Raw genomic sequence first — 11,426 nt, 5'->3', positions numbered from 1 at the left:
CAGTGGTTTACCACAGGGACAAAGGCTATCCTTTGTGCACCTGGCTGATGACCCCGCTCCGTGCGCCCAGCACCCCTGCTGAAGAGCGATACAATGACAGCCATCAAGCTACCAGGAACATCATTGAGCACACAATCGGCGTGATGAAGCAACGGTTCCGCTGTCTGGATCGTTCCGGGGGAGCCCTACAGTACTCGCCTGAGCGAGTCTCCCATTTCGTTGTCGTGTGCTGCATGCTGCACAACCTGGCTATCCGCAGGACACTGCCAGCAGGCAGACATTGGAGGGCCACCAGAGGAGGAGGAGCACCAAGCCGGGAGGGAGGCACAAAGTGCAAGGGCCCTCCGTCGGCAGCTTATTGCAAATCGGTTCTAGGCCCCCTCTCGGCATAGCTTGTGCCAATGAAAGAAGATGAATGTAGCCGCGTCGCAAGCCCTCAGCCGATCAAGGCAACAAATACTTCCAAAAGCAAACATGCACAGTGTGATTAAAGAACATTTTTTACTCTGATAACTCTCTGCCCTTCCCGCATGACAAACTAATTCAGAGAAACCCCCCCCAAAAATAACATAACAGTCTCGGCCTTGATATAAAAAACAAACACCAGTCTCGGCCTTTAAATAGAAAACACAAACACCAGTCTCGGCCTTTATATAAAAAACAACACCTTTGGCCACACCTTCTACTTTTTCCCCTGCGAGGGTGATCCGTCTCGCTTCCGTGACTGGCCCCTACCCGCTCTGCAGCTCCTCCTTAATGGGACCCCAGTGGCTGCAGCAAGGCTGGGGGAAGGCTGCTGAGGGTCAGTTGGTGAGACAGCAGATGCCCTTGGGGGTCGGCCTGGACCAGCTCTGGGCCTGGAGGGGCCGGCTGCTGACTGCTCCAACTCTGCTTGGGCGGCAGCAGTCTGTCCGACGGGTGGTGGTAGCTGCAGTGGAGGAGTGACAGTGTTGGCTGCAGGAATGCTGCCAACCTGACAGAGCACAAGCACTCCCTGGTCGGCTGATACAATGGCACTCGCACGGGCCAGCACTGCAGCATGCGCAGCAATCTGCTGAAGCACAGACTGCTGGGCTGCTGCAGCGCGGCGAGTGCCCTGGCGATGCCTGGCCGATCCAGTGAGGGTGGCCCTGGTCTGTGTCTGGATGACACCAGCCAGTGAATGCACGGCACGACTGAGCACTTGGCTGGAGGCCGCCTGTGCTGCCGCGAAGTCCTGCTGACTCCTAGCCTGTGCTGCACTGAATTCTTGCAGACTCCTGGCCTGTGCTGCCCCGAATTCCTGCACACTCCTTGCCAGTGACTCTATGGAGTCAGGCATCCTTGCCACGCAGCCATGAGCTCAGTGTGCCTGCGCTCAGCCTGGGCGCTCATTTCCACAAGGAGCCGCACCTCCTCTGCGCTCACCGTAGCAGGACTGGAGGCCACACTCTCCCTCCGGGGAGAAGGCCGCCGAGCTTCCCTACCCCTCCCGCATTGCTGCAGCCCGCTGGTCCCCGGAGCTTCACTCTCCTCCGACCCTTCCCCCCTGCTCCCCTCCAGGGAAGACGTGTCCCCATCATGGCCATGGGCTGCCTCGGCTGAGGGTGTCCCTGATGGGCCGGCTTCCTCTTCCTCCTCCTCTATCTCTGACTTGGAGACAGTGCCTGCTTGAGGGGCCGCCTCCTCACCTGGCGAGTCACCATCTGAAAGCAGGGAGGCACAAGAGTTGCTTTAGAGTGAGGACGGGGCGGCAGCGAGGGAGGCATGAGTGCTGCTATGCACTGCATTGGTTCGATGGTGGCAAAGAATGCTGGTGTGAGGCGCAAGTGGAAAGAGAGAGGTCAAAAAGGTGATGACCTTACCATTGGTGCCCAGAACAGGGTCGACCTTACCAGTGGTGACGGGGCCAATCAGCCGGCCTCCCATGATCTGCTCCACTCGCTCTTCTAGGCCTCCCCCGGTCTGTCGCTGCTGTCTCCGGTTATGAGCCAGCTTGCCCTGCAAGAGAAAGGACGGCCTCGAAGTACAGTGTGAAGCCCTCATCTCGCCTGCACAGCCTCCCATGGTGGAATAGCCCTGACAGTGTGAAGCCCTCATCTCGCCTGCACAGCCTCCCATGGTGGAATAGCCCTGACAGTGTGAAGCCCTCATCTCACCTGCACAGCCTCCCATGGTGGAATAGCCCTGACAGTGTGAAGCCCTCATCTCGCCTGCACAGCCTCCCATGGTGGAATAGCCCTGACAGCGTGAAGCCCTCATCTCACCTGCACAGCCTCCCATGGTGGAATAGCCCTGACAGTGTGAAGCCCTCATCTTGCCTGCACAGCCTCCCATGGTGGAATAGCACTGACAGTGTATAAACTCCTGAATGTGCAAGTGCTTTTCATGACAGTCCCATAGCTGCTGGATGAGAGCTGGGCTTTAGGGCTTTCAGGTCCCTTTGGCCATCAACTGAGGTGCACATGCAGGAATGAGGAGGATATTGGAAAGGGTACTCACCCTGACAACCCGAGTGAGGTCGTTGAATTTTTTACGGCACTGGAGGGGATTCCTGGCAACCACGCTGTTGGAGGTGACCCTCTTGGCCACTTCCCGCCAGGCTTTACGATATTCGAAGGGCAGCGGCCTCCTGCCACCTTCAGGGTACAGAACATGGCGCCTGCGCTCCACTGCGCCAACCAGCACCCTCCGGTCACCCTCGCCGAAGCGCTGCGCTCTCTCCCTTGGCTTCTCCATTGTCCTGGGCGTGGAGCAGTGGAAATAGCACTGTTCAGGCCTTCCCTCAGGGCTGCAGTGAGCAGGGCGTGGCTGCCAAACAATTCCACCCTCCCCCTTTAAGTGCTGACCGGTGCCTGACTGCCTTCAATCAGCAACTCGCCGCACCTGCGCTGCGCCTGCCCTCGGTGGTAGCGCCCCGGGTCGCCGGGTTAGCGCCTTATGATACTCGTGCATCGCCTGCTTTAGCGCAGCTCCAACCTCTTGGGGCGATGCAACTGAATATCGGCGAATTGGTGCTAAGTTGCGCCGGGCGCAAAATTTAGCGAACGCCCAGCCGTAGCGCCCTAAACATGGCTATACTGAATTTCTAGGCCATTATCTGGTCATCTGTGTACAATTTTGGTCTCCTTATCTAAGGAAGGGTATACTTTTTTAAAATTCATTGATGGGATGTGGGCGTCGCTGGCTAGGCCTGCATTTAGTGACCATCCCTAATTGCCCTTGAGAAGATGCTGGTGAGCCACCTTCTTGAACCGCTGCAGTCCATATGGTGTAGGTACACCCACAATGCTGTTAGGAAGGGAGTTCCAGGAATTTGGCCCAACGACAGTGAAGGAACGGCGATACAGGTCCAAGTCAGGATGGTGTGTGGCTTGGAGGGGAACTTGTAGGTGGTGATGTTCCCATGTGTCTGCTGCCCTTGTCCTTCCATGCGTCTGCTGCCCTTGTCCTTCTAAGTGGTAGAGGTCGCGGGTTTGGAAGGTGCTGTTGAAGGAGCTTTGGCGAGTTGCTGCAGTGCATCTTGTAGCTGCAGCCACAGTGCGCCGGTGGTGGAGGGAGTGAATGTTGAAGGTGGTGGATGGAGTGCCAGTCAAGCCGGCTGCTTTATCCTGAATGGTGTCGAGCTTCTTGAGTGTTGTTGGAGCTGCACTCATCCAGGCAAGTGGAGAGTATTCCATCACACTCCTGACTTGTGCCTTGTAGATGGTGGAAAGGCTTTGGGGAGTCAGGAGGTGAGACACTCGCCGCAGAATTCCCAGCCTCTTGCCTGCCCTCGTAGCCACAGTATTTATATGGCTGGTCCAGTTCAGTTTCTGATCAATGGTAACCCCCAGGATGTTGATAGTGGGGGATTCAGCGATGGTAATGCCGTTGAATGTCAAGGGGAGATGGTTAGAGTCTCGCTTGTTGGAGATGGTCATTGCCTGGCACTTGTGTGGTGCAAATGTTACTTGCCACTTGTCAGCCCAAGTCTGAATGTTGTCCAAGTTTTGCTGCATATGGACACGGACTGCGTCAGTATCTGACAAGACTCGAATGGTGCTGAACAGTGTGCAATCATCAGCGAAGATCCCCACTTCTGACCTTATGATGGAGGGAAGGTCATTGATGAAACAGCTGAAGATGGTTGGGCCTAGGACACTGCCCTGAGGAACTCCTGCAGTGATGTGATGTGATGTGATTGAGATGAATGACCTCCAACAACCACAGCCAACTTCCTTTGTGCTAGGTATGATTCCAACCAATGGAGAGTTTTTCCCTTGATTCCCATTGACTTCAGTTTTGCTAGGGCTCCTTGATGCCACACTCGATCAAATGCTGCCTTGATGTCAAGGGCAGTCACTCTCACCTCATCCCTTGAATTCAGCTCTTTTGTCCATGTTTGGACCAAGGCTGTAATGATGTCAGGAGCTGAGTGGCCCTGGCGGAACCCAAACTGGGCGTCAGTTAGCAGGTTATTGCTGAGTAAGTGCCGCTTGATAGCACTGTCGACGACACCTTCCATCACTTTGCTGATGATTGAGAGTAGACTGATGGGACGGTAATTGGCCGGGTCGGATTTGTCCTGCTTTTTGTAGACCGGACATATTTGGGCAATTTTCCACATTGCCGGGTAGATGCCAGTGTTGTAGCTGTACTGGAACAGCTTGGCTAGGGGCGCAGCTAGTTCTGGAGCACAAGTCTTCAGTACTATTGCCGGAATGTTGTCAGGGCCCATAGCCTTTGCAGTATCCAGTGTGTTCAGCCGTTTCTTGACATCTTGCCATAGAGTGAGTGCAACGAAGGTTCACGAGATTGATTCCTGGGATGGCGGGACTGTCATATGAGAAGAGATCGAGTAAACTAGGCCTGTACTCTCTTGAATTCAGAAGAATGAGAGGGGCTCTCATTGAAGCATACAAAATTATTACAGGACTTGATAGGGTGGATGCTGGGTAATGTTTCCCTTGGTTGGGGAGTCTAGAACCAGGGGCCAAAGCCTCAGAATAAAGGGTAGGCCATTCAGGACTGAGATGAGAAGAAATTTCTTCACACAGAGGGTGGTGAATCTTTGGAATTCTCTACCCCAGAGGGCTGTGGAGGCTCAGTCATTGGGTATATTCAAAACAGAAGTCGATAGATTTCTGACTAATAAGGGCATCAAGGGATATGGCGATAAGGCCGGTGAATGGAATTGAGGCAGAAGATCAGCCATGATCTCATTGAATGGCGGAGCAGGCTCAAAGGGCCGAATGGCCTACTCCTGCTCCTATTTCTTATGTTCTTATCACATTGCTGTTTGTGGGACCTTGCTGTGCACAAATTGGCTGCGTTTCCCACATTCCAACAGTGACTCCACTTCAAAAGTACTTCATTAGCTGTAAAGTGCTTGGAGACGTCCGGTGGTTGTGAAAGGCACTATATAAATGCAAGTCTTCCTTTTTTTCTTTTAAATTATCGAGATAGCTATTTAAACGTGACAGTGTTATCATTATAATACAGCAATATATCACGATTGGCACAAGGTAAACTGATATTGCAAGATACTTGATCTCACAGATCTGATATTTGTAAAGCTATTTGCTGACTACAAAACTAGTTTAAGATAGAATTAATTTTGTTCTTCCCTCCTGAACATTGCAGCAGGAGTCAGTTGGCAGACCCATAGCTAATGATTATTGGTTCAGATCTTGGCCATTGGAGTCTCGAAAGTGAAGAAAACCATGCTGCTGCACCAATTCTCAGGAAGAACTACAAAATCATCAGCTATTTACATTATTATACTTATTTTTGCTCTATCTCCCACAGTGCACTTGCAGTTTTTGCTTAGGATCCAAGGGATTAGATTTTGTTCCGGGCCCAGACTTGGCGTTGCGTGAGCCCGAACTGAGAGGCCTGTAAAATCGGTGGATATTGGTCCTCTGGTCTCATCAGCATCCAGCTGGTCGCGCCTCCACAGGCAGCTCGCCGGCGCAAAGAGATCAGTGTTGGGCTGCCTGACACCAGCCCTGCTCATCGCCGACTAATTTGTGGATGGAGTCCTTAAACGAGCATTGGGTTCCAGTTTACAAAATCAAAGGGGCCTAATGCTTGTTTTAAGTGTCCACCCAGGATGCCTAAAAGAAGGGCTCCACAAATTTAGCAGTGAGACCAACGCCTGCGCAGATTGGAGGCCGCCTGAACCATCACACGATTGGTATGTTTTACACCCGAAAAACTGATGCAACGCATACCAATTTCTACCCCCAAGTATTTTGTCACTCCTCCCTCCCCAAAACGACTTTCTCAGTTATTGATATGATAACAGAAGATTTTTTTCTTCTCCCTTGTTTCACTGGAGTTCTTCCTGAAATTTATTGATGCAGCAGTGCAGCACAAAGTTTTTCTCTACCATTCAAGTCTCCAGTGGCCCAGGCCTTGAACAAGTCCATATTTGACTGACTTTGACATCAAAGTGTTTTGTAAATTTGTCTTCTGGCCCTGGCACTAATGAGTCCCCCCTATTACAACACAAAAAAATACCTCACCCCCAAGAAAAACCTTTCGCTTAGAATTTTTAATTAATGGCTTTAACTGTCGAACAAAGTATCATAGTTGACCCAAATTTTAAACATTTCTGTTCCTCTGTATAAAGGCAAAATTAAGAATTCAGAAACATGAAACCAATCAGATCCCTGAAACAGCATTCTTACAAATTGCTGCTTTAAAAAAAATTGTTTTGGCAGGCTTGTTGGTTTCCTATCCACCCAAAATAAATTTATAACATAATACACAAAAAACTCCAATTCTGGGGGGGAAAAAAATCTCAATATAACGAAAAACGCCCCTGTTCCATCTTAAGGTACCTTTTTTTACACACAGGTTTGCCGCCTTCTCGGGCTTTGGGCTTGCCGTCTGTTCTTTTGCCAGAGCTTGGATCCTTGTAGCTGGGCATTTCTGCACCAACTCGAGGAGCTTGGCGCCTGTGGCAATTAGCTGCCATTTTTAAGCTAGATAAAAACATTTAAAATAACTTTAATTATTCATTGATAAAAGGATTGGCTGCTTAAAGTGGACAGCCTTCAACCTCATTGCAGCCCCATTATTTCAAAACTCAAGGTCAGTGATCGTGTTATTCACGAGTATTTTCTGTAAATGTACCTTTTTTTCTAACCCTAAGTGCCTGCCAGCCTGATCTATCCCTGCATGCTTTCTGCCCTGGCCAACCCAACCCATATTTCTGCTGTGTAACGTGCGGGGGACTTGATTCTAAAAATGGATTCTGTCATCATCTGAGAGTTAACTGCAATTGACACATCAACTCCAGCTGTTTTGTTCCAAAGGAAAGCTTTCCTTTTTATTTGCTTTGTGCTGTCCTCCCTGAATTATAATTTTAAACTCTGCAGATTTTAACACACACATTGTATATGCTCATAATTTTCTCTCAATCTTCCAGCACTGCCAACTTTTAGTTCAAAGTTGTCCAGTGCTGGGACATGGTGGCTAAACATGACTCTTAAGTATAAATCCCTCAGATTAGCCTGTTGGTTCACTAAGCAGTCAGAATATTGTCTGTCTCTAAAATGCATTGATTTTCTCAAGTTCTTGTTAAAAGTTGAAAAGTGCTAGGCCCAGATGATATGCATCCCTAAGTAGCAAAGGCTCTAGCTTTAATTTTCCAAAAACCTTTGGCAATGGAAACTGTGCTAAATAACTGCAGGATGGCAAATGTTAGGCCTCGTTCACCTGTACATTTTTCCCTCCCATTTTCTTTAAATGTTGATTTATTTAACTTAGATTTTCAGGATATGGCCCTGTTTTAGGGGGGTCAGCTTTCGATGTTGCTGCATTTCTGAGCCTCCCATTCTTCACCTGGATGTTTTGTTGGTCACTCCACAGCCCTCCTGATATTCCTGAGGGTTCCATGAGTGCCTCTCCAGCCCAATGTCCGCGTAGAATTTTTTTTTTGTGGTGCAAATGTGTCTATTTTGATACAACAACTTGCATTTAGATAGAGCCTTTAACAGTAGAACGCCCCATGGTGCTTCACATGAGCGAAATCAGACAAAATTTGACACCTGAAGGCATGGCCAACAATGGTGGAGCGAAGAAAATTGGGGATGTGCAAGAGGCCAGAATTGGAGGAGCTGGGCTTGTTATTATGGTATCATTCTTATGAACTCGTTGGGCTGTCATGTGTGAACCATAGGACTGGAATATAATTGTGGTCAAGAAAGTGAGAGCTTCAGGTATAATTGCATGCAAGCAAACCAAGGAAAATGCAAGGCACAATGACAGCAGCTTCTACAGGCTGACCGTGAATGGAGGCGGCGGCAGGCGGAAAGACTGAGTGCTAAATGTCAACAAGGGGGTGAGTCCAACTCAATGAGACTGAGGCTCAGTGCACACTCACCTGAACTGTCCAGAGTCTTCACCATTGCAATAGTGCTCTATAACCACATGCTGCAGTGTAATTAATGACAAAAAATGAAGTATTTTATGTATGGGTTATTTTTTCTTCATTCTCATTTAGATTAAACAGTTTTTTTTTACATACCACACATGGCCGCTCCATTGGCAGCCGTCTGGGCCCTGAAATTCCCTCTCTAAACCTCTCTACCTCTCCTCCTTTAACACGCTTCTTAAAACCTATCTCCTTGACCAAGCTTTTGGTCACCTGTCCTAATATCTCCTTATGCGGCTCAGTGTCAAATTCTGACTGATAATACTCCCGTGAAGTGCCTTGGGACGTTTTACTATGTTAAAGGCGCTATATAAATGGACAGAGCAGTGAAAAATGATCTCCCAAGTACCTGTTAAAAATCACAATACCATATAAAAGGAATCTGTCATTCCGTTACCATAAACCAGTTGCCCTGATGATGCATTGTGGATATACCTATAGCGCACATTTCTTCTTGTGTACACTTACTTCCTGTAATGTAAAATGTTTACTGTCACACTTTCGATGCTACGCTTTGTTGATTGTCTCAAAGTGAAACAGCACACCTTGGGGTGGGGGACAGGAAAGACGTATTTCCCATTATTTGTTCCATATCAACACTGGGTGCTACAATCATCGGGAGTTCCTGGGGCACAGCATTGTTATGGGATGGTGTAGTGTCCGTGTGTTGATAGAGACACTGAAGACAGGAGTTGGTTCATAGGTGTTTACTAAGCAAAGTCTGGGGGGGTACTAATGGATATAACACAATATACAGGCTTATATAGCCCGAGTGGCCATTACCGGCATTACAGCACACCTGGGGCTCTTAAAGGCACATACACTACAATTCCTCCCCTTTTAGCTAACCAGTACATCATATTTTAAGTAATTATTAATTACATGTTATAAGAAAAATAATATACATATTGCTGTAGTTAATTAATTATAAGTCAGTCTCTCAGGAAGCTTCCTGACTCGGTCCGGATAACGCCTCGGTGGTGTAGTAGTTTCTGGTGGTGTAGTAGGTTCTTTTGGCAAGGCTGATTCGGCTTGAATGCCAGTGTCGGGTTCATCAGGTTTCAGTATCACCGGATCGGAGGTAGATATGGGTATCTCTACTTCATCGTTAGGCGTATAGAGTTGTGGTGTAGGTTGTCCCTTTTCGGATGACTTTATGATTTGGTCAGCATGGCGCCTTATTATGCTTTCTCCGATGTCCACGGTATACATCAGTGGTCCTAGTCGTGTGCAGATAGTTCCAGGCTGCCATTTCTCGGTACGGTAGTCCCGGACCAAAACTTGTTGACCTATCTGGAAGGTTCTAGTTGGCCTTTCATTCATGCCTTGAAACTGCCGGTTCTCCACGTCCCTTCTGATGTTGGGCTTGACCAAATCCAGCCGGCATCTTAGGTTTCTATTGAAGAACATCATGGCGGGAGTTTGGTTGGTAACCATATGTGTTGCATTCCTGTATGCGAACAAGAAGTTATCCACCTTGTGCTGAAGTTTTATGTCTTCATTACCCATGGCCTTTATGGCCTTCTTGAAGGTCTGGACAAACCTTCCAGCCAATCCATTGGTGGCGGGATGGTATGGGGGCGGACGTGTAGTGCTTAACCCCATTGTTTTTTAAGAACTTCCTGAATTCTTCGGACACAAATTGCAGTCCATTATCAGAACAGATCTGTTCCGGCAGCCCATTCCTGGCAAATATGGTCCTTAATACTGTGATGGTTTTTTCCGTGGTGGTGGAGGACATCTTTATTACCTCCGGCCACTTGGAGTGTGCATCAACCGCGATTAAGAACATTGAGTCCATAAATGGACCAGCAAAGTCGATGTGTACCCTTTGCCAGGGAGATGAGGGCCACTCCCATGGATGTAGAGGGGCTTGTGGTGGAGCGTTTTGGACCTTCTGGCATCCTAGGCAGCTCTTGGTCATTTCTTCGATGTCTCCATCGATACCTGGCCACCATACAAACGCCCTGGCTAGGTTCTTCATTTTCACTCCACCCAGATGCCCCTCGTGAAGCTCCTTTAGCACTTTATCCTGGAGTTTGGGTGGAATCACCACTCTGGATCCACACATCAAGGTTCCTCGGCACACTGACAGCTGTTCCCTTCTTTGCGAGAATGCTGGCAACAGTGGTTCGCCATGTGCTGGCCATCCCTTCACTGTTAAATCGTAGACCCGTGAGAGAGTCGGGTCATTTCTTGTCTCCCTTTCAATGGCAGGATTTGTTACTGGTAGACATTCCACTATGGTAGAGTGGAACATCTCCACTGGGTCTACTGTAGGTGCCTCTTCTACCGTTGGCAACGGTAGACGCGATAAACCGTCAGCATTCCCATGCTGTTTTGATCCTTTGTATTCTATGTTGTATTGGTGTGCCCCTAGAAAAAGGGACCACCTCTGTAGCCTTTGCGCTGTCATAATGGGAACTCCCTTTTTAGGGTTGAATATGGAGATGAGGGGTTGATGGTCAGTCAACAAGGTAAATTTTTGTCCGTGTAGGTAATGGTTGAATTTCTTCACTCCCCATACCAGGCTGAGTGCTTCCCTGTCGATTTGGGCATAGTTACGCTCAGCTGAGTTCAATGAGCGTGACGCAAAAGCTATCGGCCATTCCGAGCCATCAGGGAATTTATGCGATAATACTGCTCCTATGCCGTAAGGGGATGCATCGCACGCCAGTCTGATTGGCAGTGATGGGTTGTAATGAGCCAAAACTTCTTCGGATGTGATTAAGTCTTTGCATTTATGGAAGGCACGTTTACAGTCTTCGTTCCATTTCCAAATTACTCCTGTTTGTAGTAGTTCATTAAGAGGGTGCAGAAGAGTTGATAAATTCGGTAAAAATTTATGATAGTAATTTATTAATCCCAGGAACGACCTTAATTGTGAAACATTTTCAGGTGCTGGGGCTTTTATGACCGCTTCAATTTTTTCAGGTGACTTATGCAACCCTTCCTTATTTATTATGTGGCCACAATATGATATTTGATTTCGGAAAAATTCGCACTTGGGGCGATTTGCTGG

The sequence above is a fragment of the Somniosus microcephalus genome, chromosome 3 (genome assembly GCF_052327205.1).
Source record: "Somniosus microcephalus isolate GS21.2 chromosome 3, FLI_Smic_1.0, whole genome shotgun sequence".
Lineage (NCBI taxonomy): Eukaryota > Metazoa > Chordata > Chondrichthyes > Squaliformes > Somniosidae > Somniosus > Somniosus microcephalus.
The sequence above is the reverse complement of the archived record's forward strand: the minus strand, read 5'-3'. Positions refer to the sequence as shown.